At 50.6% G+C, this 25316-nt stretch overlaps 1 protein-coding gene across 3 annotated transcripts in view; it reads right to left on the minus strand.

Annotated features, from left to right (window-relative positions):
• Positions 1-25316, minus strand: part of STARD8 (StAR related lipid transfer domain containing 8) — a 71620-nt gene that overhangs the window by 29065 nt on the left and 17239 nt on the right. Inside the window, exon 1 of one of the 3 annotated variants that reach the window (XM_060087217.1) lies at positions 2840-2967. The exons of the other annotated variants lie outside the window; for them this stretch is intronic. The gene's annotated coding sequence lies outside the window, so the exon portion shown is untranslated. Of the gene's footprint in view, positions 1-2839; positions 2968-25316 lie in introns of those variants that run through there. 3 annotated transcript variants of the gene reach the window in all.

Consider the following 25316-nt stretch of genomic DNA (forward strand, 5'->3'; position numbering starts at 1 on the left):
ATGGATCCTCTTGTTTAACCCAGTAAAGTGGAAAAAACGGGGAAAAACTAAGAGTCTGAGAGACCGAGTGGAGCAGCAGAGCCTGGATTTAAGCCTCCATGAGTCCTGCTCCCAGTCCCCAGTTCTTGGCCTCGCACCATGCTGGACGCCTGAGGAACTTAACCTCCAGTTCTGCAGTCCCTGAGAGGTTGCAGGTAAATGGGAACAGCAACAGTGGGCATGCAAGGTCCCAAGGTGGCAGTCTGGGCAAGAGGAGACTCAACACACAAACGCAGCACTTCAGACTGGTGACAAGGGCCCAGACTGGTGCCTCTTGCCCACTGATTCAAATTTACTAGCACCCGCTCCCCCTTAATACACACATAAACCAAGGCCCCGGGCCACAGATGAACAAAGCTGTAATAAACCCTTGACACCAATAACTGTGTTTCCAGCCCTGTGCTCAACTCCTCTGTTTAGGGTTGCAGGGTGGGGGAGTTCACACATCCCATCCTAGAGCCCTTGCATCTTTCCGATCCCCTATATTTACTTTATCTGAGAACAGCCTCCCAAAGGCCCAGGGCCATGACACTCGATCTTACCAAACTGGGAGTCCAAGAAAAACATTCTCCTTATCCTATTCAAGCCAGAGGCAACTCCTTCTTCCAGTGAGAGACCCCACGCCCCACCTTCCCCAAGAAGGTGGAGGCACAGCCTGCCTTTGTTAAACCTGTCATCTGTTGAACCTGAACTTTCCAAGGCTGGAACAGGGAGCTCCAGAAGTCTCCGGGCAGAAAAGCACTGACCGCTGCCCCAGCAGCCACATTAGAGACTCCATCCTCTCCTCCCTTCCGGACGTTCTCGCTTTTGTGTCGCTGCTGTTATCCCTATACCCGGCTCCAGGGGTCCTCTCCTCCCTCTCCAATCTATAGCCCTAAGAATGGAATTTTTAAACCTCAAGAAGACAGAGAGAGTGTCAAAGTTTGGACTTCTCTGTTCCACTTCCTTCACTCCTCTGTTCAAACTCAGGAAGTGTTGTCTTCTGTCTTCCCCACAAGACTCATGCCACCTGCCCCCCCCCAACCAGGACTCACACAGGGTACACAGCCCTTTAGTGCAACTTCAGCCTCTTCTTGCCCTAAACACCTCCAGATATCATCTCCCTCTCCTCTCCAGCTCAGGGAGAGGAGCTGCAGATGCACAGAGAGGTTTAGCATACTTCTCCAAGAACTGCTCATGGAGTGGAGAAAAGGCAAGCAAATAGGGGAAACCAGACTCTATCCATGTGGTGTTTTCTAACTACAGAGGTCCAGGGAGTAGAAATTCCAAATCCCAAATCCAGAACATAGTTGGACAAAGGCCAAATCCTGGAAATGAGGACCAGCCCAGAATGTCCAGCGATATGGTAGCTGTAGCTTTAGGGTGAAAGAATCCCCCACCCCTAAAACCATCATTCCCATCACATTCTTTCGGTTCACTCCATCAACCACTCAGAAACCACCTGCAGTCACCACCTTCTCTACGCCCTTGGGCTGCCTGCCCTCTCATTCCCCCGACAAGAACTGTCTCTCTTCTACGCCAGGAGGATGAAAGTGAAGGGAAAATTCAGAGAGCAGTAAGACAGACGGTGGGTGGGGACATCAACCCCTAGAGTGGGGGCGGGAACAGGTCCACAGTAGGAGTCAGGCTTTGAAAATAGCCCTGGGTGTGATTCATCACCGTCTCCTTCGGGGTCGGCAGACGTGGGTGCTCTGAGTGAGATGGAGACAAGCCAAGGCCCTCCAGCCCAACCTCTGGGGCCCAGGGCTCTGTATTGGCCCCACCACTCCCCACCAGTCCGGCTGCTGTCCTGCTTGCCCTCCCCAACACCACTAGTTTTCCAGCTGGCTTAGCTGCATAATCACCACAAGGCTCTCCATCTGCAAAGCTCCTGTCGCCCCAAGCATCTCAGAAACAACCCTTTACCTGCCAGTTTAAGAGCCTGGACAAGTCACCAGATGTCAGGGTGGAAGAGACTGGCCCTTTAGATACCGAAATCCAGCCCACCACCCAAGGTGCAGTTGAAAACACTGTGGCCCACAGAAGTAGCATGACTCGCCTAAGGTCACATGAATTAGTGGCTGAGCCTTGGTTCCCTGAGTCGTAACTCAGTACTTTAAAGAGTCTGGGAGAAGAGAAATGGAGGAGAGAACCTCAGACTATCTAATTGGGAAATCCCAAAAACTCCCACTAAAAGGCCTTTGCTCAGAGGTTCTCTAATCGAAACCCACTTTGGACTTCATGGGGAAACTGAGCCCTGGAAGAAGCGACTTATCCAAAGGTTTGCGCTTGATCCCCGCTGTCACCTCAATACCAGGAAAGTGCGGGCGTTTCTCAGAAGGAAGGCAGTGGCCGAGGGGAAAGCCCATGCCGCTCACCCAGGGGCTTCCTGGAAGTGCGCTCAAAGCAGAGGAAGGAGGAGAGGAGAGGAAAAGCGGCGTGACCCGACCGCAAAGCCCAAGCCCCGCCACGCCGCCCAGTTCCAGCCTGTCTCCGAAGCCCCTGAACTACGGCTCCGGGCTCCAGTCAGGCCCGGGGGTAATGGGCGGACAGCCGCCTTCCACCACCCCACTCCCGAGGCTTCCTAGGGAGAAGCGCGGCTGGCGGGCTCTGGGGGTCTCCCAATTTCGGCGACACCGGCCTCAAATCCTGGGGACGCAAATGGCTCGGCTCGCTCCCTCCGCGTCTCCCGTGGACGCCGCGCAGCCGAACCGCCAAGAGCGGGGGCCGGAGCGCGCCGGAGAGGCGAGGCGAGGAGAGGCGAGGGAGCCCCGGCCCCCCGCTGGCCCCGACCTCCCCCGGCCGTCGCCCCAACTCCCACCTGGAGGCCGCGTCCGTCGCTTTGGGTTCGAGACCCCGACGCAGCTGCCAGCGGGCGGGAGGCACGCGCGGAGCCTGGGGTTGGGCGGGGGTAACGGTGCCAGCCAGAGGAGCAGCTGCCGGCTGCTTAGCTGTTGTCAACCCGCGGCCACTCTCTGCGCAGGTGGGGAGGGACCAGCGGCGAGTCGGGTGGCGGGGACGGGGACGCCCCGCCCACCTACAGGACCTTCGACCAATGAGGGCGCAGTCCGGCCCACCGAACTCCCCAGAAAGCGGCCCAAATTGTGGTGGGCGGGGCTCTGCCTTCGAGTTCTTCCAATCCCCGCGCTGCTGCCACTTCCTCCGGTCACACCAATGCGGGGGGGTGGGGGGGGGCTGGGACAAGGCACAAGCCCAGGGCCAGCAACTAAGGGTGAAGGAACCGGGTGGCCGGGCACGCAGACTAATATCTATTGAGCTCTGTAAGTGACTGGCACCGTGGAGGGGAATTTAAATACTTACGCCATGTGCACGGGAAGGTTCAGTGGCTTGCTGAGGATAATTTACAGGGAGTTCAGAAGACACAACTTTGGTGAGGTCTCCGATTAGTTGGGGCAACCAAGAGAACATTAGATATTTGAGAAGGAAGTTGCCATTCCCACCTTGTTCAGGCCTCAGCATTCTGCAACTCCCCCACTCTCTGCCCCGTGTCCAGACTCTACCTCTGCAGAGAAATGCACGGAAAACTTGGGGCATTTGCATTAATCATAGTAGGAGAGGGCTCCCAAGAGTTGTGACAGCAAGTATCACCAGAAAGCCTGTTTAAATTCAGTATGAAACCGAGTGTTAAGATTTGATTTCTCTCTTGCCTTTCCTCACAAGGGTCCAACACAAGTTCACACTTTGATTTCATTGTTGACTTGGGGACTCCTATTAGCCAGGGATGGAAATACCCAAGACCCCATGCCATCCAATCACCATCCTCCACATTTACAAATGCAGAAACTAAGAAGAGATGACTCACTCAACTTTTCCCAGCAAATCCATGGCAGTAACAATACAGGCACACCAGTTTTCTAACAGATGGGAGAAATGAAGCTGAGATTCCTAGAAAGCAGGGACCGCATCCAACTTGTTGCCTAGAATACCCAACACTGAGGAGAGCAAAAATTAATGTTTCTTAGGACTGCAACTTTCTTAAGGTCGTCCGAGGCAATGGCAGAGCCAGACCTAGCCCCAGGTGACCCCTCTTGTCTGGCCTTCAGTACATTAGGCCAAATTGGAATTCTTCCACCTTCCTTCCCTGCCAGCCCTGAATCAGAGGAGAATCAGAGGAGAAATGGTGAAGCAAGGCTACCTCCTGTGTATACACCTCTTTTCCTCTCAATGGCATAACCGCACACAGCTGGCACTTTGCTCCAGATGAGCCATGTCCCCTTGGGTCTTGGATGTGGACGAGGCCTGTATGCCAGAACTCACTCCTGGAAACAAAATCCTACCCAGAGTCAGAAACTTTTATGATGGGTGGGAAGAAACCTTTATGATGGGTCACTCAAGATGACCTTCCTGAGACTGGGTTGCTATATTTGTAAGTATCCCTAAGGCCCTGAGTTGGAGCCAAACTTATCTTGCTTCTGGAAAAGGCTAGAAGAATATAAGAGTGTGGGTCCTGCAATGATCCTAGAGCTTCCCTAAGGGCAGGAAACCATGTCAGAGCAGATTCCATCCACCGCATGACACCACGCAGAGTGCCTACAGTAGCTTCCCAATAATGTTTGCTAATGGGTGAATGAATGTTGAAAGATACTCAAGGGACAGCCACGAATAAATACAATCAAACGAATGATGAGCAAAAAACCCAATTTATCTTTTGGTATATACATTTAACTGAATCAGATACGATGGGTTCTGAGATACCCAATTCTTTAAAAAAAAAAAAAAAAAGGCAATCAAACCCGAAAACTGCAACAGGGAAAACTACAGGAAGTACAAAAACTACAAAGAGTACAAAAACTACAAAAGGAGCAATTGCTATAAATAATGAGAACAAGAGCTTCACAGTGCCTGGCATAGACTAGGCACTCAATAAAAACATCTGGGGCTTCCCTGTTGGCGCAGTGGTTGAGAGTCCGCCTGCCGATGCAGGGGACACGGGTTCGTGCCCCGGTCCGGGAAGATCCCACATGCCGCAGAGCGGCTGGGCCCGTGAGCCATGGCCGCTGGGCCTGCGCGTCCGGAGCCTGTGCTCCGCAACGGGAGAGGCCACAACAGTGAGAGGCCCGCGTACGGCAAAAAAAAAAAAAAAAAAAAAAAAAAAAAAAAAAATCTGGTAATGAGTGAACACAGTAGTCAGCGAAAGCTACAATCCTAATATTTGCCATGCACATTGTGACATTCTGAAATGGCCCAAGCAATGTCTAGGCTATTTCTCTGGGTGTTTTTTGATCTTTCCCGTATCCCATGAGCTTCAGAAAAGCAAGGAGAGCTCAGCCTAGTCAGAAAAACAAAGATAGTTGATCTCCTTCAACCACCAGCAGCCCTTGTTCCCCAAGCCCCCCACCCCCAACCTGAGCCAGAGTCTTGCATAGAACAGATATTCGGTAATGGTGCCTGGAAGATGAGAACATGGTACCTTTTCACAGGTTCCTTTCTGGGCTGCATCTTGAATGACTCTAGAGATAACTGGAGCCTCCAGGTCTTTGCCATCCCTTTTTCCATAAACCCCCCTATTTCCTGTGTGTCCTATAGTGCTGCTGCTGCCCTGGATGTCAGCTCAACCATCAGGCAGAGAAATGTAGTCTTCATGGGGGTAGGCTGAGGGCAGGTGGAAAAGCCTCAGGGTGAATGCGTGTGTTTCGATGCCTGAGGCACGGGCGCTTCCCTCATTCTACCACTACCACAGCCCAGCTGTGTCATACAAAAGGCAGTACAATGGATTCTGGAGCCAGACAACCTGGGTGCAAAGTGCAACTCTGCTATTTACTAGCTGTGTGACCTTGGGCAAATTACTTTCCAACTTTCTGTGCCTCAGTCTCCTCATCTGTAAAGTGTGGACGATCATAATAGTCCTGACCTTATTCTGCTGCTAAGCAGATCCACTGGACTAAGTGACACTTAGAACGGTGGCTGGCACCTAGACAGTGCTTCTAAGTGTTAGGTATGCTGACAGAGGCACTGAGCAATGGTAGAGTGAGCCCTGGATCAGGAAGTAGGAGAGTTTGGTGCTAGTCCCAGTTCCACAGCTTTCTGGCTGTCTCACCAAGGGAAAGTCATTGTGCCACTCCAACCATCAGTTTCTTCATCTGCAAAATGAGGGGAGAGTACAATCCCTAGTGGGCACAGTTGAGACAATGGATGTGAGGCTGTACTGTAAAGGGTGACAGGTGACAGGATGGCACTGAAGGTGTTGCAGAGCTAAGCTTTTTGCCAGGGCAACTCAGCTCCTTCCTTCTAGGCAGTGGCAGAGCGAAACTCTGTATGTCCTTACCCTGAGCCTCACTCTGAGACACTTGTATCCCAATAAGCACCTATCTGAGGACTTAAAACAGTCCCTACACCCCTCCCTGCCCAGGATGGGGGCTCCTCAGGCTGTTGCAGGTAGACCCATAGCCCCACTCCAGAATGGCCCAGGGTAACATCAGGTAGGAACCCAACAGACTCTTCCACCACTCTTTTCCATGCAGCTAAGGGAGCAGCAGCAAATAATTCCAGGGAACTCAGCTGGGAAGAAAAAAAGAGGAGTAGGAGCTGCGAGGGGAAAATCAATTACACTCTGACGAGCCCTGCCCAGCACAAGACCATGGGTGCCCTGACACACGCACTCACACTTGCACACATATTCCTGCAGACCTCATGGAAAGCCCACCCATCAGGCCTGGGAGGGTAAAGGACCGCTCCCTGGTGGTTTAGGGCCCCCACCCAGCCTCATGAAAAGGGGCTATTGATCAGGCTGCCACAACGTGGGATTGTGACAGGTTGTAAAAAAAAAAATTCCTGAGGAGCTGTGGCCACGTCAGGGGGGTGTGCACTAAGGGGGCAGCTGGAGTAGGGCCAGATGTGGGGAGGGGAAAATGTAGTGGTGGGAGGGGCTTGCAAAGGTAAGGGGCACACAGACACCTCACTGAGCACTGCCAAGTGGGGGTGGGGGACAGAGAGCTATGTCCTGGGAGGAGCACAAAGACCCCCTGTCAGCTCACAACCCAGGGGACTGCCATGGCTGTGCTCACCCCACACCCCAGAGCACTCTGCAGCGGGGAGCTCTGTGTTGGGCTGGGAGCCCTGGGCTGGTTGTGAGGGGAGCTGGAGCACTGGCCAAGCCAGGCACAGGCCAGGGGAGTTTCAAGGGTCACTTTTGCCCTTTCTGGGCTCTCCCTCCTTGAGCTAGGACATAGAGGCAATCATTCCCTCCCACCTGCCTTCTGCAGCCATCAGGAGGAGAGTGTTGGGGCAGCTCATGACTGCCTCCGGACATTTGGACTAGGCAGCTGGAGGCAGAAAACCCAGGCCTACACAGTCCCTGTCCGGGGCTCTTCCTCAGACATCCAAGAGCCTTTCTCCCTGTTCCTAACAAACACCAGGTACAGTGTCAGCTTGATGGCATCCTGCAGCATCCACACAACACACCCAGCGATGGGCCCCTTTCACACCCAGGATAAGACCCCTGCCTGGCTTGACTGGCCTATCTCAAAGGAGCTAGAGGTTTTCTGCTGCAAGCAGATGGTGCACCACCCCACAGTACTCTCCCCACCCCCCACCCCATTCCCTTGGGGAAGTTGGCCTGCCTTGGGCCAAACGAAATAGGTGGGGTCACACTGGGCACGGACACCCGGAGCAGGATATCCACCCCCAGCCCCCACACCCCACGCCATTCCTGTCCTTCAGAGGAAGGTCACAGTGTGCTGAAGGGAAATGAGCAAAGGCAAGCCCACTTCCAGCTCGAGCCCCTCACCTTGCCTCGCACCCTCCCCATGCACACATACAAGCAGCTGAGGTCAGAGGAAAGTCCCCCTAACCTCCCCAACAGCTCCCTCTGCGTGATCTAGTTTCAGCCCTCAACTTGCTCCTTTCTGTCTAGGCTCAGTTTCCTCATCTGGAAAAACAGGGCTGGGTCCGGGTTTCTACGGTCCCTTCTTTCCAGATTATTCTCTGCTCCTGTGAGCTTCTCTGTGTGTCCCCAAGGGGTGGGGCTCCCAGAAACCCTACATGCATGGGGCTTCTGCAAAGGAAGGGTGGTGGGGTGTGAGGGTCCTCTGAGGATGGGGGTTAGCAGACAGCCAGGTGAGAAAGCGCAGAAGAAAGTGCGGTAAAGGAAGGGGTAGGGCTGGGGTGAGATGCAGAGAAAGCGAGGGGGCTGAGGCCAAGCTGGTCCAGATGGCTGGAGACCCGACCTCTGCCTCCAGTGCTGTTCTCAGCTCACCCGGCAGCAGTGGACACCCAGAGCCCCTGAACAGAGCTCAGGATCCTGCCCCCTTGCCTGGGACCCTTCCACATGTCCCTCCCAGGAAGCAGCTCCCAAGACAAACTCTGGGAAGGTGAGGAGGAGATGAAGGAGGAGGAAAGAGGGGGCTCTTCCTTCCCACCCACAGGCTCCACCACCAGCCCACCACAGCCTGACCTCATGCTGCAGCCCACAAAGTTGGAGGGCTGCTGGGGGGAGGGGGAGGATGGGGGCGGAGAGTAGCTTTTACAGGTTCTGCCCACAGCCTGGCCCAGACCAACCCTGTGATTGTGGGTCTCTGGGGTTTGGCAATCTCAGTTCAGACAGACAGTGCCTGTCCCCTGGCCACCCATCCACCCTGCCTCCTTCCCCTGAAGGATAGCCCTTAGAGGCCCCAGGATGACATCAGAGAGGGCATGGGATGTGTGATGTGGTTCCAGGGCCACTCAGCAAAGGGTGTGGGTTCTCCCTGGCCTTGGAGTCCCTGTCTCATCTCAGTGGGCCCTTAGGCAAGCACAGCTCTCCCCGTCCTCAATATCCCTACACACACACACACACACACACACACACACACACACACACACAAATAAAAGTTCTGATCTGACCCTGAGCCAGCACCAGGGCTCCCCTACGCGTACACATCAACCTGTCAGTCAACAAGGACATCCTTGGACAGGGGCTTGCGTGGGGAACAGGGTAGATAGGCCCAACAAGGGTCCTTACCTTCCTGGAACTCCCATGCCAGTGCAGGAGGCAATAGCAGCCCCGGATGGAGAATGCGCAACCCAGGCAGGTGGGCAGCCAGGTTAGGTCCCAGAGGAAAAGGAGACAGGAGAGGACAGTAAGGCTCCCAGGTTGCATATCTGATGTCTCTGGATCAACTGATCCCCAAGAAACACCAGGAAAGCAGCTTCTGGGTCCCACTCTCACGAAGGCTCCTGGATCAGGGGCCAGGACACTGCACCTCTGGCTTCTACCCTGCTTCTACCACAGAGACGCTGTGTGACTGGACTGAGAGTCTTGCCCTCTCTGGGCTTCAGTGTCCACATATATACAATCAGAGGGTATGATCTGAGGATCTCCACAGCCCCCATCCTTCAATGCATTCAAGTTCCAGGACAAATCTAAACCTGGTTTGCTATTCCCTATATGCCTTTTGAGTGGGAGCAAGGGGAAAATTACCAGGGAAAAGGGACAGGCAGAGCCTGGGAGGTTTTTTTTTTTTTTCCGTGCTCAAAGAAACATATATTTTTTTCCATTAAAAAAAAAGACAAAGTGCCAGGCACTCTTGGAGGCCTGTTGGAGTGTTAACAGGCCCTGGGATGGAGCTCTTAGGCTTTACCAGCTGACTAAAAATGTGCTGCCAGGGTGGCTGGGCTGTGTCACACAACTAGGGGACAAAGTGGGGCAGGAAGGGGCCCTTGGGGTGACGGGGAGTGTAGGGAGCTACCGGCTAGGTAGTAAGACACGGAGACAAAACGTGGGATAGAAGGATGGACAGATATTCGAACGAAGAGGTAAAAATACAGACCGAGGGTCAGACATATAGTGGAACAGGAAAGCATAGAGGAGGGTGCAGGCGCCACGCCAGAGGCAGCGACAAAGAAAGTGCTGGAGGAATAAGGGGCCAGGAACATACTGTGTATTAAAACTGCCTACTATGTGTTAATAACCACGGTAGCCTGCTTTTGTTCTTTCTGAGAGGAGGATGCCCACACAGGGAGAGAGGTGGGTACGGACGAAGCCAGTCAGACCATAGGGATCAAAGGATGGTGCACCCAGGGACTGAGAGAGCTGGCTAAGAATTAGAAGCAAGCAGGCTGCGGGGGTGGGACGTCTGAAAAAGGGGGCTGCCAGCCAGGGGCGGGGTTTAGACAAATGGACAGATGAAATCCATGAAAACAGGACTGGAACAACAGACGAGGCGGCGAGGGGGCCGGGAGTGCGGAGCCGGCGGGTGGCAGCACGGGGACTCCGGGCTCAGTGCAGCCGAGCCCCGACCTCCCGCAGGGTCCGCCCGGCTCTGATCACCTGGTTTCCAGCTCGGCGGGTCCCAGCGGGTGTCCCTCACACCCCGCGGCATCCACGTCCGGAGCTTCGGGAGCCGCAAGGCCTGTCCCCAGCCCCGCGCCTGGGCCATGAGTCCGCGGCGGCTCCGGCGCCTCGGGTGGAGGCCCCAGGACTGAGCCCTCCGCCGGGCAGTGCCGAGGAAGGGAGGGAGGGGCCGAGCTAGCCCCGCCCCCCAGGGGCGACTAGAAAGTTCCCCGCCCCCACCTTGAGCAGAAACTCCCCCTTCTCTGTCCTACACCAGCCTCAAGTCATTTAGCTCCACTACTCGGCCTCCCCATTGCCATCGGGCCTCCTCTCTGGGGTTGGAGTGCCCCTCCGGCCTTCTCCACCCGGGACCCCTATTTGAGAGGTGTCTCACGACCCATACCACTTCTCCCACCCCAGTTCGAGATAGTGAGGGTCTTTTTAGTCACCAGGTCAGCCTCTCCACCTCCTTTCTACTCGACATCTCACCAACCACGTGACATGATGGAAGACCTTGTGCAACATCCAGATGGAGAAGGAAACAATGGCTCCTGCCTTCTTGGCCGGCTGACTCACTCCTGGGCCTCCTCCACCCCATAGTTCTCATTACCCCCCAACCCTGTTTTTTGTCTGTCTGACAACAGCAACGGACCCTGGGTTCCAACAAGGACCCCTTGAAACCCTTCTAGTGCCAAGAATATCCTGGACCTTATGAGCAGAAGCATTCCTTAAAGACTTTCTTGTGTTACAAACCCCAAACTGAGGCCCAAGAATACAAATGACTTGGCCATCATCTAAGCAGGGGACAGTTATCTCTCTGTTGCAGGACAGTGATGAGGATGTAAAGGGGCTGATCATGGTACCTGGCACAGAGTACAGTCTCCATAAAGAAAGGTTTGCTTTTATTCTCAAAGAGATCAGCACTGGGTATCCACCACCAAAAAAAGCCTGGACCCAGGACCCGAAATTGCATAACCCCCTTCCTTACCCCTAACCTCCATCTATGCAAGCAAACTTACATTACCTAACTTGGGAATGGTGGGGAGTCCTATCCCGCTTTGCTGACAATGGAGGGAAGGCAGTAAGATGCCAGCTCTCAGAACTGGCCATTTCCATTCCACTTGTGGTGGTAGTAAGGGGGTGGAGAGTCTAACAGTGGCTCTACACTAACCACAGCAAACCTGGGCCATTTTCCTCTCTGAGCCTCAATTTCCTCATCTGCAACATGAGGATGATAATCCCATGACATATGAGAATAAGGATAAGGGGATACGCAGGTGAAGTTCACAGCCCCTCCCTCTACTGTCTCCTTCTCTTGTGCCACAAGACAAGGGCTTAGCAAACCCATATGTGAGGGACAGCCTGGGAAAAGGAAGAGAGGTTTGTGAATTGATTTGTTCTTATTTGTCTGAAATTTGCACCCACTTTTTATAGACTCAGTGGCAGAGCTGGAAGGGAATGTGAGATTAACATGTTGATGATCTCCATGTCATTTGCCCTTTCCCAAGGCAGTGCTGGTACACAGTAGGTGTTTACAAAATATTTATTGAATGAATGTATTCTTCACATGGGGAAGAGAACTTGCCCAAGGTCCCACAGTGAATTCATTTCAGAATCGAGACAGATCTCCTGTCTACTCCTTCCACTAGGCCATTCTGTCTCATGGAGTTCTTTTTGTTTTTCTCTCATATGATCCCAAATCAGTGGGGAGCCCATTCCTCTCTCCTAGCACCCTCTGGCCTATCAGGAGTCCCCATTCTGGATTAGCTCAGCCAGGATAAACAGCCATCAGGAGGACCCTCTCGGTGCCCAACTTAGTGCTGCCAAGCCTTTGACTTTTGAGTTTCCAGCAGCCACTACACAGCGCCTGCCACGGGGGCAAGTTCCCTTCTGAGGAAACGGAGGCCCTGGTCGGCTCCTTCCAAGCACAGGAGTTTCCCTTTTGCTTTCTGGTGGGGCGGGAGTGCAGGATACAGCCCCTTGCAGCAGCAGCCTAGAAGGAACGGTGGCAGCAGCCATTTCCTACCCTGCTGAGGCATCTTCCTCCCTGGCCAGTCCCTTCCCTATTTCCTGAATTCCGCTTCTTGGGCTCCAGCCAGAACAGTAATATGAAAAGGCTCCAAAGTTTAACTTGAATGATAGGACCTGGGAACTGGGAAGGACCCCAGAGGTCATTTATTCCCACCTCGTCCCCACTGCAGTTATGCCCTCTGTTAATAAAGAGGAGGGGGCATCTGACTTAATCTCTTACAGCTTCAACTTCATGCCTCATCACATGGACAGGATGGCACCCACCTGGCAATGTTGTTGTGGGAGGAAATGTGAGAATGGATTTAATAAAAGCTAATGTGTATTGAGCACTAACTATATGCCTGCTGTTGTTCTAAGTGCTTTTTGCATACTAATCTATTTAATTCTTACTACAACCAGGTAAAGCAGGTAATCATCATTATCACCATCACACCCATTTTACAGATGAAGAAACTGAGGACGACAAAGATCATGTAACTTGCTAAGTTCGCACAGCTAATAAGTGGCGATGGCAGAATCTGAACCCCGAACCTCAGTTTTCACCCATATGATGCAGTGATCCTCCTTACCCCAGAAAATGATGCATCATAAAGGTCCCGTGAGCTCACATGTGTTTGTGTGGCTGGAACTTTTGTACCCCAGGACCCTTAAGGCTTAGGGGGAAGAATGTGTAGAAACCCCGGGGGCTGAAGATGTAACCTGAAGCTTTATCTCCAAGCAGGGAATGTCTTTAAAATCCCTGCTCTTAAACATCTACTTGTATTTTCCAGTTAACTCCAGTGTACATCCATATTGCTTTCATGTAAAAATGGGTGTTTTTCTCCTTTAAGCCTTTAAGGAAAGTTGACACTCCAAGAAGATGAGCCCCATTGGTCCTGTGCATCCATATGCCTCTAGGGCACTGCCTTTGACCCCAGGGGTGCCAGACACCTGATACATGGTAGGCCCTCAGCCACTGAGAATAGCTAACAACATTTATGAGGCACTTGTTATGTGAGTCAAAGTTCTAAGCACTTTCCACGTACGATTGTGCTTTAATCATTGTGACAGATCTGTGAGGAGGTCAAGTTATTATCTTGCCCTCATTTTTGGCGGGAAAACTGCAGCACAGAGAGATTAAGTAATTTGCCCAAGGCAGCACAGTTGGGAAGTGACCACTGGGCTTGAAACCCAGACAAGCCTGTCACCTTTGGCTAGTAATCACTATACATACTGCCTCTCCAGCCACAACAGAGCTTCTCACCCACACATCTCCACAACTTCAAACCAGGAAAATTCAGTTGATTCTTAGCAGAAGCAGACCTTATTCCAATGAGATGAGCAGCTCCTTGAGGGCAAAGATGTAGGGTCTCTCCCCCCAACTCAGCCTTCCTTAGATCGATGCTAAGCCAGGAGCTGGGCTGTGCAAAGGGCTGGCTCTCCATTCATGTGTGGCAGCTGACTGCTTCTTGGCTGGTGGCTGTCTCTTGGACCCAGCACCTGTTGGGCTGGTGAAAGAGCACTAGCATTTCACACAGGAGCCCTCTGCTACCCTCCATAGCAAAAATCCAACTTCAGAAAGGGCTGCCCGTCATCCACAGGGACAAGTTCACACTTCTAAGGTTGACATTCATAGTTCCACACAAGCTCACCCAGTCAAAGCAGCTGGCCTTCCCAGAACACACTAAACATCATTAACCCTCCCAATGTGTTACATGTGCTCTTCTCTCTCACACACACAAAGAAAGCTTATCCTTATTTCCTTGACTCATTTCACAAACGCTTACGTGGTGCTTTCAACGTACCTGGCACTATTCTAAGCTCTATGCACATTTTAACTCATGGACTCATCACAGAAACCATCTAGGTACTATTATTATCCCATTTTACAGATGAGGAGACTGAGATACAAAGAGATTAAGGTATTTGCCCTATCTCCTGTACCTGGCAAAGTCCCACAGATCCTTGTAGCCACTCCTATGAATAGCATAAGCCGTTCCCTTTCCAATTGCTCCTTCAGCTCAGTTTCATCAGCAATAATTCTATATTGAATTGAGTTATCTGTATGTCTTCCTGTCCAATAAGAGTTTGGAAAAAAAAAAAAGAGTTTGGATCCTCTGAGACCAGGGACTGTGTTTTATTATTTACGGCATATCCATCGATCAGGAAGGATCTTGGCACAGAGTTGGCACTTAGGGAATATTTGTTCAAGGACTGAATGAATGACCCAGAAGCAGCCTTGCTCAAACTCAATGGTGGCAGAAAGATTTGGGGTCTTCTTTCCCCAACATCACTAGGGTAGAGGAACGTCAAGATGGCTCGGGGACCAAGCATGAAATGCAACCACATTTGGTGAGAGGGGAAGAGAGAGAAGGCCTGTCCACCCTTTCTTGCCCTTTGTGTGGTTGACTCAAACCTGGCACCCTGACCACAAAGCCATTTGGGCTGATGGGGCATCTACATCTAGCAAGCCACGAAAGCTGGCAGCTCTGAGGTCTGCTCCAGAGAACTGACCTCACTGGCTTCTGTGTTTCCCTCCCAAGGGCCCCATGACTCTGTGCAATTCAGAGGTTCATATGGAAAAGAGCAAAGGGTTTAAATGTCACCCCAGGGAGTTGGGGTTTTCTGCTTTGGGTCTCAAACATTATGCTTCACCCAATTGGCTCTATCCTTCCCATGCTGGTCAAATGCACTCTGTGGACAACTAGAGGGCAGTTTGGGCACAACTCTGGCCTCAAGTCCTGGTTCTACCATTCAGTAGCTGTGTAACCTTTGGCAAGTTATTGAACCTCAGTTTCTTCACCTAGAAAATGGAAATATATATTTTTTCTGCCCCACAAACCTCGAGATAACGTATCTGAGAGCACTTTTTAAGTGGAAAGTGACCAGATGTAGAGAGAATAGCGGCGGAGTGCTGCTTGGAGCAGTGTTCTGCAGCTTTCCAACTGAAGGCAGAAAGGTGAAGTATGGAGCCTCAGTCTTTCCCGTCTCCACCTGGCTGTGTCTGACTACGGCCCAATCATTAGCCTTTTCTGGGCCTTAGTAAAATGGGAAGGATCATTCCTAGGTCCTTGCAGCCAAGTCTTAGAAGAGTTACTGGATAGGCAGCAACAGTGTGTATATGTTCTACAGATTTTATCAGCTCCAGAGAAGGGGCCCTTAAGGAACTGCAACTCTCAAAGCAGCCTGGGGTTTGAACTCCAGCTTCGACACTTACTATAAGACACATATCACTTCTCTGGGCCTCAGTTTCCTCACTATTAAAGGGAGAAGGTAACACCTACTTCCCGAAACTGTCATGTGACCCAAATGAGAAATCACTGATAAGATGCACTTGTCAGTGGCAAACTCACCCCTTAGCCTTTTTTCGCCTGCCTGGCTACTTCCTTCCTGCCCTTGTGTCATGCAGGCTGCTCCATTTAATGTCTACTAATTCTTTTTGCCTTTATCTGGGAAGTAGGTACAGCACCCACCCACAGCTGCCCCTACTCCCACTCCTGGGCCTTAGCACACACCCTTCACCCTGATGGAACTTGCAGAAAGGCTTCCTCCTCTCCCCATCATCTGGCAAGGTGCAGCACCACCCAACAGGAACATGGACTCTGCAGCCCGGCTCAGGGATCCAGGTCTCGGTCCATTTGAGCAGCTGGCCTGGCCATGAACAAAAGCAGCTTTTGTGTCAGAGAAGGAGTTTGCAATCTGGCAGCGGTGGTGGGCTGGGTCAGTCATCTGCCTCCTGCATCATCACCCTTGTGTGACTTGCCACAAGGGCTGGCAAGCCATGGCAGTGAACAGACTTTGTCTGCATCTGTCACTTGGTGTGTTCCTTTGGGATTCCAGGCCACTGTGTGACAGAGTGCCCAAGTGGCTGGGGTCTCCACAGAAGCCCAGCCTGGAGTTGATGGGCCCTCAGAGAGCATCTGTTCCACCCCCTCATTATACAGATGGAGATCCTGAGGCCTGTGCAGGGAGGGGCAAGCAACTCAGGGCCCTGCACCCAGGTTTTGCCCTTCAGTATTTGCCCCTGCTTTGCCCTGCCCTGCAGATTCAGTCATCTTCCAGAGGTCTTACGGGTCTAACTGGCTCAAACTATCAGGTCAGAAGGGATTCCAGAGAAGTCCCACAGGTCTCTAGGAGGAACATTTCTCCTCTGTGTGGTATCCTCAGGTAACCCACGCCAAAGTCTGAAAACAAAAGCTGGCCATGCACAGGTTCTTAGATAAACAGTGGTGAATCTTGAACAGAGGGGGGCGTCCACACCCATAGCAGTGAAAGGGATGGTGAGCCAGGCTGTCCCTCTGTACTTCCTTGACAACAATGCATTGGAAGCCAGGCTGCTGTCCTGGAACCCTGAAGGAGAAGGAGCCTTGTAAACATGTTCTCTCCCGCCAAGTGTTCAGTCAGAAGGCCTGAATGGCAGGATTTAGCCCCACATCAGCTGCATCCCCGAGACTGGAGAGCTCAGGGACAGGGACCATGTCCCTTGTCAAAACAGAACCCCAAACCCTGTGTAGTGAGAGGCTCCATGAGGACAGGGCCTTGTCTTGTTGTCTTGAAGTCTGGGGTGGCCCCAGCCTGATAGGAGGGTCCAGAGGGGCTCTTCACACTCAGGGCCCAGGGGCAGGGCCGCTGGGTCAGGGTCCCCTCCACTCCTGCTCACTCCTCCTTTCCTGGCTCTTCTCCGCCCAAGCCTGGATGTTCTATGTTCTAGTTTAACCAAGGAGGCTGTTCTCTTTGACCAAGTTATTGTCCTCCATGCCTGGTGGTGCCACCCATGCTCCCTTCTGCCTTTGACTTGCTGTATAACATTTGGGCATGTTACTTGCCCTTTCAAGTCTAATGATATCTTCATCTGAGCATAAAAAGTTAGGTGGACTAAGTGAGCAGGCTTGCAAATTGTGCCTCACAGTGGCTGGGGAGGAGCCTCAAGGCCTACCATGGGGATGTTGGGGGAGGGGAGAACAAGGGAAGGCTGAGCCTGGAGGCTCAGGTTCCCATCCCTACCCCACCTTGCTTCAATCAGAGCCATACTGCTTTTTATCTGTTTTATACATTGAGCTTCCACACAGGATTTGGTTTGGGGGGAAAAAAGTCTGCGTCTAAGAAAAAGCAAATGGACTAGACATGTCCTTACATGGGCCTCAGTTCCCTTCTGAGCGATCATTGTTGGCATAATACAAGTCAAACCTTTATAGCAGTGCCCAGCACGTAATGATGATGACAATAATAGCTACCATTTACTGAGCACTGTATGCTGGACATCGCTTAAAGGCTGTACCAGGGTCAACTCATTTGCTCCTTCCAAATCTTCTCAAGAAGGCACAATTGGTATCTTCATTTTACACATAGGACACTGAGGCACAGAGAAGTTAAGCAACTCGTCCGAGATCACACAGCTAATGGGGGGTACAACTGGGATTCAAATACAGGCATTTTGGCTCTAGTGCCCTCCTTCTTGATCGGTCCAACTATTGGTTCTCCATACATATTTAGTTATTTTTGTTATGCTTATGGTTATTTCCATTGGTATGTTCTCTTACCCTTCATCTGAAAGTTGCGCTGAGTTCACCTCTCAACGTGACTGTGCACCTAAAACCAGACCGTGGCTGTAGAGTGGGTGCATTCCTGTTCTGGCAGCCAGCCAGGCCAGGCTTCAGGGTGCCCTTGCCCCAAATCTGCAGAGATAAAGCCTATGGTCTGGGGCCACTTCCCCAAACTGTGGGCAGTGGGAAAAGGCTGAGTTTGCTAAGAAAATAATGGACTTGAGGATATGGGGAGGTGGAAGGGTAAGCTGTGACAAAGTGAGAGAGTGACATGGACATATATACACCACCAAACGTAAAATAGATAGCTAGTGGGAAGCAACCGCATAGCACAGGGAGATCAGCTCGGTGCTTTGCAACCACCTAGAGGGGTGGGATAGGGAGGGTGGGAGGGAGGGAGACGCAAGAGGGAAGAGATATGGGAACATATGTATATGTATAACTGATCCACTTTGTTATAAAGCAGAAACTAACACACCATTGTAAAGCAATTATACTCCAATAAAGATGTTAAAAAAAAAAAAAAAGAAGAAGAACTGGCTCACATGCTCAGAGCCTAGAAGAAGCCAGGGAGCAGATGGGTGGGAACCTGTAAGGTGACTGGATGTCCCACAGGTGACAAGGCTCTGCTGACTTGCTCAGTTCAGCCCTTACTGACCCATCACTCTAAATGTCCTCCATTCACCCAGGTCAGCCTTCCTTCTTATATTTCTTCTCCTTTTCTGGCCCCCTCTGTTTTTCTCTTCCTCTCCCCTCCCTCTCCTTGCTCAGCAAGGCTCATAATAACTTGCTAAACCACAACCCTCATATTTCTTATGTTTCCACTTCCCAGGGAAATTTCTCAGCTGGTCCTGACTGCTTCTCCTAATTGATCCTCCCACTCTGGCCACATTCATCTCTTCTCGGGCCCCACCCATCTTCCCCAGGCTGGATCCCCTAACTTGAACCCTTCAGCCCAAAGCCTTGCTCCTTCTCCCTACCTTTACTTGGCTGTCAGAGCCACTAACTCCCTGGGTGAGTCCCTTCCCTTTTCTGGGTCTCAGTTTGTCCATCTGTTAAAGGTTGAAGGGGAGCAGTGATTGGACTAAATGATATCCGAGGAGTTTTCTAGCTTTAATTTCCAACCATTTTATATCTGGTCCATTTAGAAAATTGAATCTTCTTGGCCACTTTCCTCTCTCTCTCTCTCTCTCTCTCTCTCTCTCTCTCATTTATATCTATGTATATGTACACACACACACACACACACAGAAATGTGTGTGTGTGTGTGTGTGTGTGTTCTGAGAACTCTGAAAACACTACTTAGGGCCAGAATCTGAGGAACTGGGAGCTGAGGGAGGTAGGGGGTGGGAACAGGAGTTGCTGAATTTTCAAAGTAGAGCAGCATTTTAAAAGCCAAATGACTTTAGAAAAATGGTCCTCTCGGTTGAGGTTGAGTTTGGCTCCAGAGGAAGCTCAGGGAACTATGTGCCCAGAACCAGGGCAGGAGCAAAGCACTGACTCCGCTGGGTGTGGTGCACCCCCTAGGCTTGAGCTCCATGCCTGCCCCCCACCCCGCCTGACAGTCACCTCTTGCCTGTTCCAGACAAATCGTCAGAACTAGGGGCAATGGGGACCCAGCCCCAGATGGGCCAAGGTTTCTGTTCTCAAGGTGCTTACAGTCAAATTGCAAAGACAAGCATGGAGATAAATAGAGCATCCCTTAGAGCTTCCAAAATGCTTTCATTTCTTTTGTCTCATTTGGTCCTTACAACAGCCCTGTGAGATAGCAAGAGAGGAACTGTTATCCCATTTTACAGAGCAGAGGACTGAGAGTCAAAGAGAAGACAGAATTCACCCTAGCTGATCTGACCGGCAAGTGGAGAGCTGAGACACAAACCCAGGTGTTTAATTTCTAGAGCCAGTCCTCCCTCCAAAGCATCATGCTCTCTCTCATTGTCAATAGCTTTGACAACAGAAGCTTTCTGGAAACTACCGGAAAAACTTCCTAAAGGTGGCTAATTCTTAAAAGTGGGAGTGAGGAGTTATAGGACTTTGGCTCTCCATTTTATATCCAGATATTCAGGTTAAAGTCTTTCTTCAGAGAATGTAGTTTATTTCTAATTCTTATGTGAAGGAAATAGCTCCAACACAGGCAGAACAGGATCCGTGCTCTAAGACAGATAAACAGTATGCAGAGGATTTGAAGCGGGGAGGGGACACTATTTGAACTGACTGTCAAAGAATGGCAAAGGTCTGAACAGATTGAGATGGGGGTGAGGAGTCTCAGAATCCCAGGGACCACAGCAGCTCTCCAGCCCAGCAGCTGTTGCTGACTTCTGTGACAGCAGCCCTGCCTAGAAGGAATTTTTCCTGAACAATTAGGTGTATAGAGTGGGCAGGATTTCCTGTTTTCTTTCCTTTCTTCATTTTATATTGTGAGGTACCTGGCCCTGAGTCCCAGCCTTGGGAAACACCTGCTTCACCCACCCGCCTCTCACCTGGAACATGATCACAAATTGCCCTGGAGATGGGCCAGTCCAGCCAGACCCAGGCAGAAGGAGCCATAGGGACCAGGAGGCTTACAAACAGAAGGGGTCCCAGCCAGGTCTCCCCACACTGCTCTTCACTAAATTCCAGGATTCAGTATCAAACTATCAGATGATCAGATTGATCACATTTTTGGAAAAACAAGGTCAAACAGCTTTCCGATTAAGGGCCATACAACCATAGCGTGTAGGAGATGGAAGGGCCTTAGAGGTCACTCTATCCAATCCCCATCATTGGGGAAGTTGGGACCAGAAAGAGAAGACACTTGCCCAAGGTCACAGAGCTGCCAGCCACCAAACCATCGTGCCTGATTGTAACTTTAGCCCAGCTGACGTGTGACCCTTGCAGTGAGCCAGGCCTCCACAGGGCTCATTGGCAGATATGAGAAAGCAAGTACATCTGGTCTTTGGAGACTGGAGGTATACAGAGTCACATCTGATACGTCCATCACTCTGCCCGAAGCTGCCTGTACACACTGTCTCCCTGGAGTGGGGGTGGGACTCCAGAGCCATTCAACCTGGGCCCTCTCCATCAGAGAGGCCTAGGGGTTCATTCTTGAGGCCTCAGCTCCTGCCTTCTTAATCTCAAGTCACACTTCTGGACTGGAGAAAACATCTCTCCCTTCCCGCACTCTCCTGTTTGGACTGGTCATGATGGTCACTTTTATAATCATTTAGTAACTATTATTTGTGTATTGCCAGAGAGCTTAGAGAGCTATCTCACTCCCACTATCACAGTTAGTTCCCACAACAAGCCAGGAATTGGGTGTTTGGATCTTTATTTTCAAACTGAGAAAACTGAGGCTCAGAGAGGTGATCACACAGCTGGTAAGTGACAGAGTCAGAATTCAGACTCAGAGCTGTCTGAGTTCTTCAGAAACTGAGCCCTTTTCATCAGCCTAAGGCCACCTTTTTCACTGGTTTCTTGGGGAGGATGGATAGGCTGATAGAAGGATGGAGCAAACAGTTCTTGAGCAGTCTCTCTGTTGCTGACTATGTATTAGGCAGGCGGATACAGAGAGGAATGAGACAAAGTTTCTGCCCTCAAGGAGCCTACAAGTTCAGTGAGTGCTTCTCAAACTTTTGCACCAGAGTACCCCCAGATGACTGAACAGAATGAACTCATTCCCCACACAGCCCCAAGGAGCCGGGGAGCCCATGTAGCCAGCCATAAGTGAGAAATTTCTTGGAAGTCTCCACTTTTATCTTACAAATTCATGTGAATTTTGCATGCTATTCCGTTACATATATTTATATTTGTTTTAATTTAAAAATGATGTTTTTTTTCCCCCAGATCTTTTAGGGAGAATGAGCTATTCCATACAGATGCTCTTGGAAACATCTGGGAAGAGGTTCTGCTTACCTCTGGCCCAAAGGGACACAGAGACCCCTTTGAGAAGCAAGAGACAGTGGCACGTTTTTGTGTGGTGAAGGTTAAGATTTTGGTGAAGAGGCTATATGTATGTGTGCACGCATTCACACATGTGATACATATAGAAGCTCTGTAGAAGCTTCAGAGGTGGCCAGCACTGTTTCTTTTTCAGGACCATGTTTCTTTGGCACCCAGATGATCCACACTTCTACCCTGTCAACTAGCTGTGAACTAGCCATGTTTCTCAGCCCAGAAACCAGAACTGGAAAGGACACTAGGTGTTCCGGAAGGTTTTTGTTTTTTTTTTTCAAAAGACCTTTTGCTTTGGCCATTTTGGTAACTGTGGTTGGGAAACAAGATGGCACCCACCTCCCAGCAACAGAGAGCCAAGAGGGGAGAAAGTCAGGCAAATTTACAGCAGCTCATGTGGGGCAATGAAGTAATTATCCTGTGAAAGATATTTAGGGACTGGCAAAGTGCTTCCCTGCTTTTGCTGGGTTTCTCAAGACAAAAAGCATGTGCTTTGCAAAGTCTGAATGCTGTTCTGCCATTTGCATGTTCTGTTAATGAATTAATGAATTCATTACTCATTCTGGGTTTTTTTTGCTTGGTTTTAAAGGAAGGTTCTAAGTGCCAGCCTACTTTGATGATCCTCAGGGAAACAAGAAAAGGTGCTTGGACCTTCTCTTGGGCCGTAGGTTAAAGGGAACAGGGCATCTCTGGGGGCCATATGTGCTGATAACAGCAGTGAGATCAAAGTATGATCAAAGTGCCAAGTGGTGGATGCGGGGGGTGGGGGGGTGGCGGGGAGCATTGGAGATTCTGAAACAACTGCCCCACCCCTCCTTAAGGGTCTCCTTTGGCCGTTTTCTTTTTCCAAACCTTGAAAGGTTTTGTGTTTTGTTTTTAATAAAGAGGCCATTCCCTTCCCCTGTGGAATGTATTCCCTGAAATATCCTGCTCTAGGGGCACATGGACACAGAGTTGGAAGCCTCTGTTCTCAGGAGCCCTACTTCCTATGTTTTCATTTTTCTTCTTGAAACGTAAACCAAATCAACTCTTCCTGTTTCTGGTTTGGGGATGTGGAGGGTCACACAGCAGGGACCCTCTAGCAAACAGGTCAGAAGGGACCTCTGAAAGCTGCCCCTTGGCTGCCCTGCCATGGGAGGAGGGCTATAGGAATGGAATTTAGTCCCATGGAAAGAAGAGGAGAACAGCATCCAGGCTGTGATGAGGAAACAGCTCTGCTTCGGATGCCAGTTTGCTCTCCTTTCCCTTTGCCCTTACCCCAGGCTGATGAAAGCCTGGACACCACAGAGCTTTCACCAGCTGAGATGCTGATCTTCAGCACTTGGGTACTGTCAATTGGGAGTAAGTTTAGGGAAGAGTCATCAGGACTGTGAGAAAGTAGGAGTGGGAGCTGTTCATTCTGTGGAAAAACAGATTCTGGGAGGACATTATACATGAGTGGGGACTTGGGTTCTGGTCTCAGTTTTACTGCTAAGTGCTGTCTGCTGTTTTGCAGGTCACCTACCTTCTCTGAGCTTCAGGTTCACCAACTGCAATGGGAGCATTGGACTGTATGAGCTACAAGGTTCCTTCCATCTCAGACTTTGGGTAATTCTAAATGCCATCAGATTGGTCATCAGGGAAGAAGGAACAGAACAACTTCATGAGACTCCAATGGGTGAAAACAAGACCACTGGGTGGAAGTTGTGAGGCAGATTCTGGCTGCATATAAATAAGAACTTTCAACTGAGTACAGGATGAAAAGGGATGCTTGGTGATACCTGGAGAGTTTGGTCTGAGCCTGACTGGGCACAGAGCAGGAATGGTATAAAGGGAGCCTGTTAGCGGGTGAGCACTGGACTAGAGCACTGGTCTCTAATATCGACTTTTATGTGGCCAACTTCAGTCTCCAAATGAAACCTTTATGGAACTTCCAAGAGGTGAAATAGATTTGGTTGAGTGAAGCAACCCCCCCCAAAACCTGTCCTCTCCTCACATCTCCCAGTGAATCTCTGGGGACTCTAGAGTTCCTCGGGACTCAGTTTGTAAGCCATTGATTAATATGAATATGGTCCTTAAGTGTCCTTCTTGCCTTGAGATGTAGGCAACCTCCAAGTTTCAAGGGTTTGGTGGAAACGTGTTTTACATGGATCTGTACCATTGGCTGCAACTGTTAAGCCCCTCAAAGCCCTGTCTCAAGACAATTTGTCATCTGGAGCCAGTGGGGGCTCTGTGTTCATCTGTAATAGCTAGTTCAGAGCTGAAATGATAGGGAAGAAAGTCTACTGAGAAAGAAGTCACTAGTCTAATTACCAGAAGTTCCTTTGCTATGCCATCAAAAATAAAAGACAGTCCTTGGCAGATTCGTTGTTTATGTGAGGCCCTGTACTTAGTTCTGGAAATACAGAGGTCAGTCAGATATAGTTATTGTACACGAAGAGCTCATGGTCCATGGGAGATACAGGAAAGAAAAGAAGCAAATGCAGAACTGCATGATGTGTTATAATAGAAATATGGACAAGATGGGTTTGTCCAGAGGACCAGAAGATGGCTTGACAAGCCAAGTAGGGGGACTGGCAAAGACACATACAGTGGAGAGTCCAATATGAGAGTTCATTGTATGCATAGGAAAGTCTGAGTTGTCCCATGGGGCTCAGAAATGTGGGGATGTGGTGTGAGATGAAATAAGAAAGATAGGTTATTAACTTGTGAAGAACCTTGATTGCCAAGGCAAGAAATCTGGACTTTGACAAAAGGTAGGGAACAATCAAAGGTTTTTGAGCATGACCAAATTTTTCTTTTAAAGAGAGAACTCTGGCAGCAGTATGGGAGGTGGACTGGAAGGGAAAGCATGCTGGCAGGGAGACCAGTTAGGAACTGTAGCAACCATCCATGTCAGAGATGCTAAGGGCTGAGATGCAGGGCTATGGCAGTGTGGGTGGAAAAGAAGGGGCAGATTTGAGAAACATTACAGAGAAGTTTCATGGGCATGATTTAGTGACTGCATGGTAACGAATGAGATAGGGAGGAGCCCAAGCAATTTCCATGATTCTTGCTTGAGTGACTGGGTGGATGATGGTACATTAACCACGCAAAAGAATCCTAGAGAAGGAGAAGGTTTCCAGGAGAATGATGAAGAACTATGCTCTTTAGTGTTGAGTTTGAAGGATTCATGTGACCTTCTGGTGGAAGCATCCAATAACACTTTCCAGACCTGTCATTCCATCTGCAACTCCCATTCCCTGCCCAGCCCCTGGGTAGCTGTCCCGTGCCACGCAGCCCTTGCTCTGATCTTCTGGATTGACCCAGGCTGTGAAAATGGCCAACCAAGCTGTGCCTCAGGACATTTTCTTGGCTCGTATCGGTAAGCCTCGGCTTGGCTTTCTGTTTTGTACTCCTGACAGCACGCATCGGGGACCTGGACTTCCCAGCCCATTTTGACCCCGAAGGAAGCTGTTACTCTCCTCCATGGGTCTGGAAATCCTTCCCCTATCCCAAAGAACATCTTGAAACTGCCCTTTTCACTGACCCTATCCCTGCCTCTCCCTCCTTTCAGCCTGACTCTG

Source organism: Mesoplodon densirostris, chromosome X (genome assembly GCF_025265405.1).
Source record: "Mesoplodon densirostris isolate mMesDen1 chromosome X, mMesDen1 primary haplotype, whole genome shotgun sequence".
Taxonomy (NCBI): Eukaryota; Metazoa; Chordata; class Mammalia; order Artiodactyla; family Ziphiidae; genus Mesoplodon; species Mesoplodon densirostris.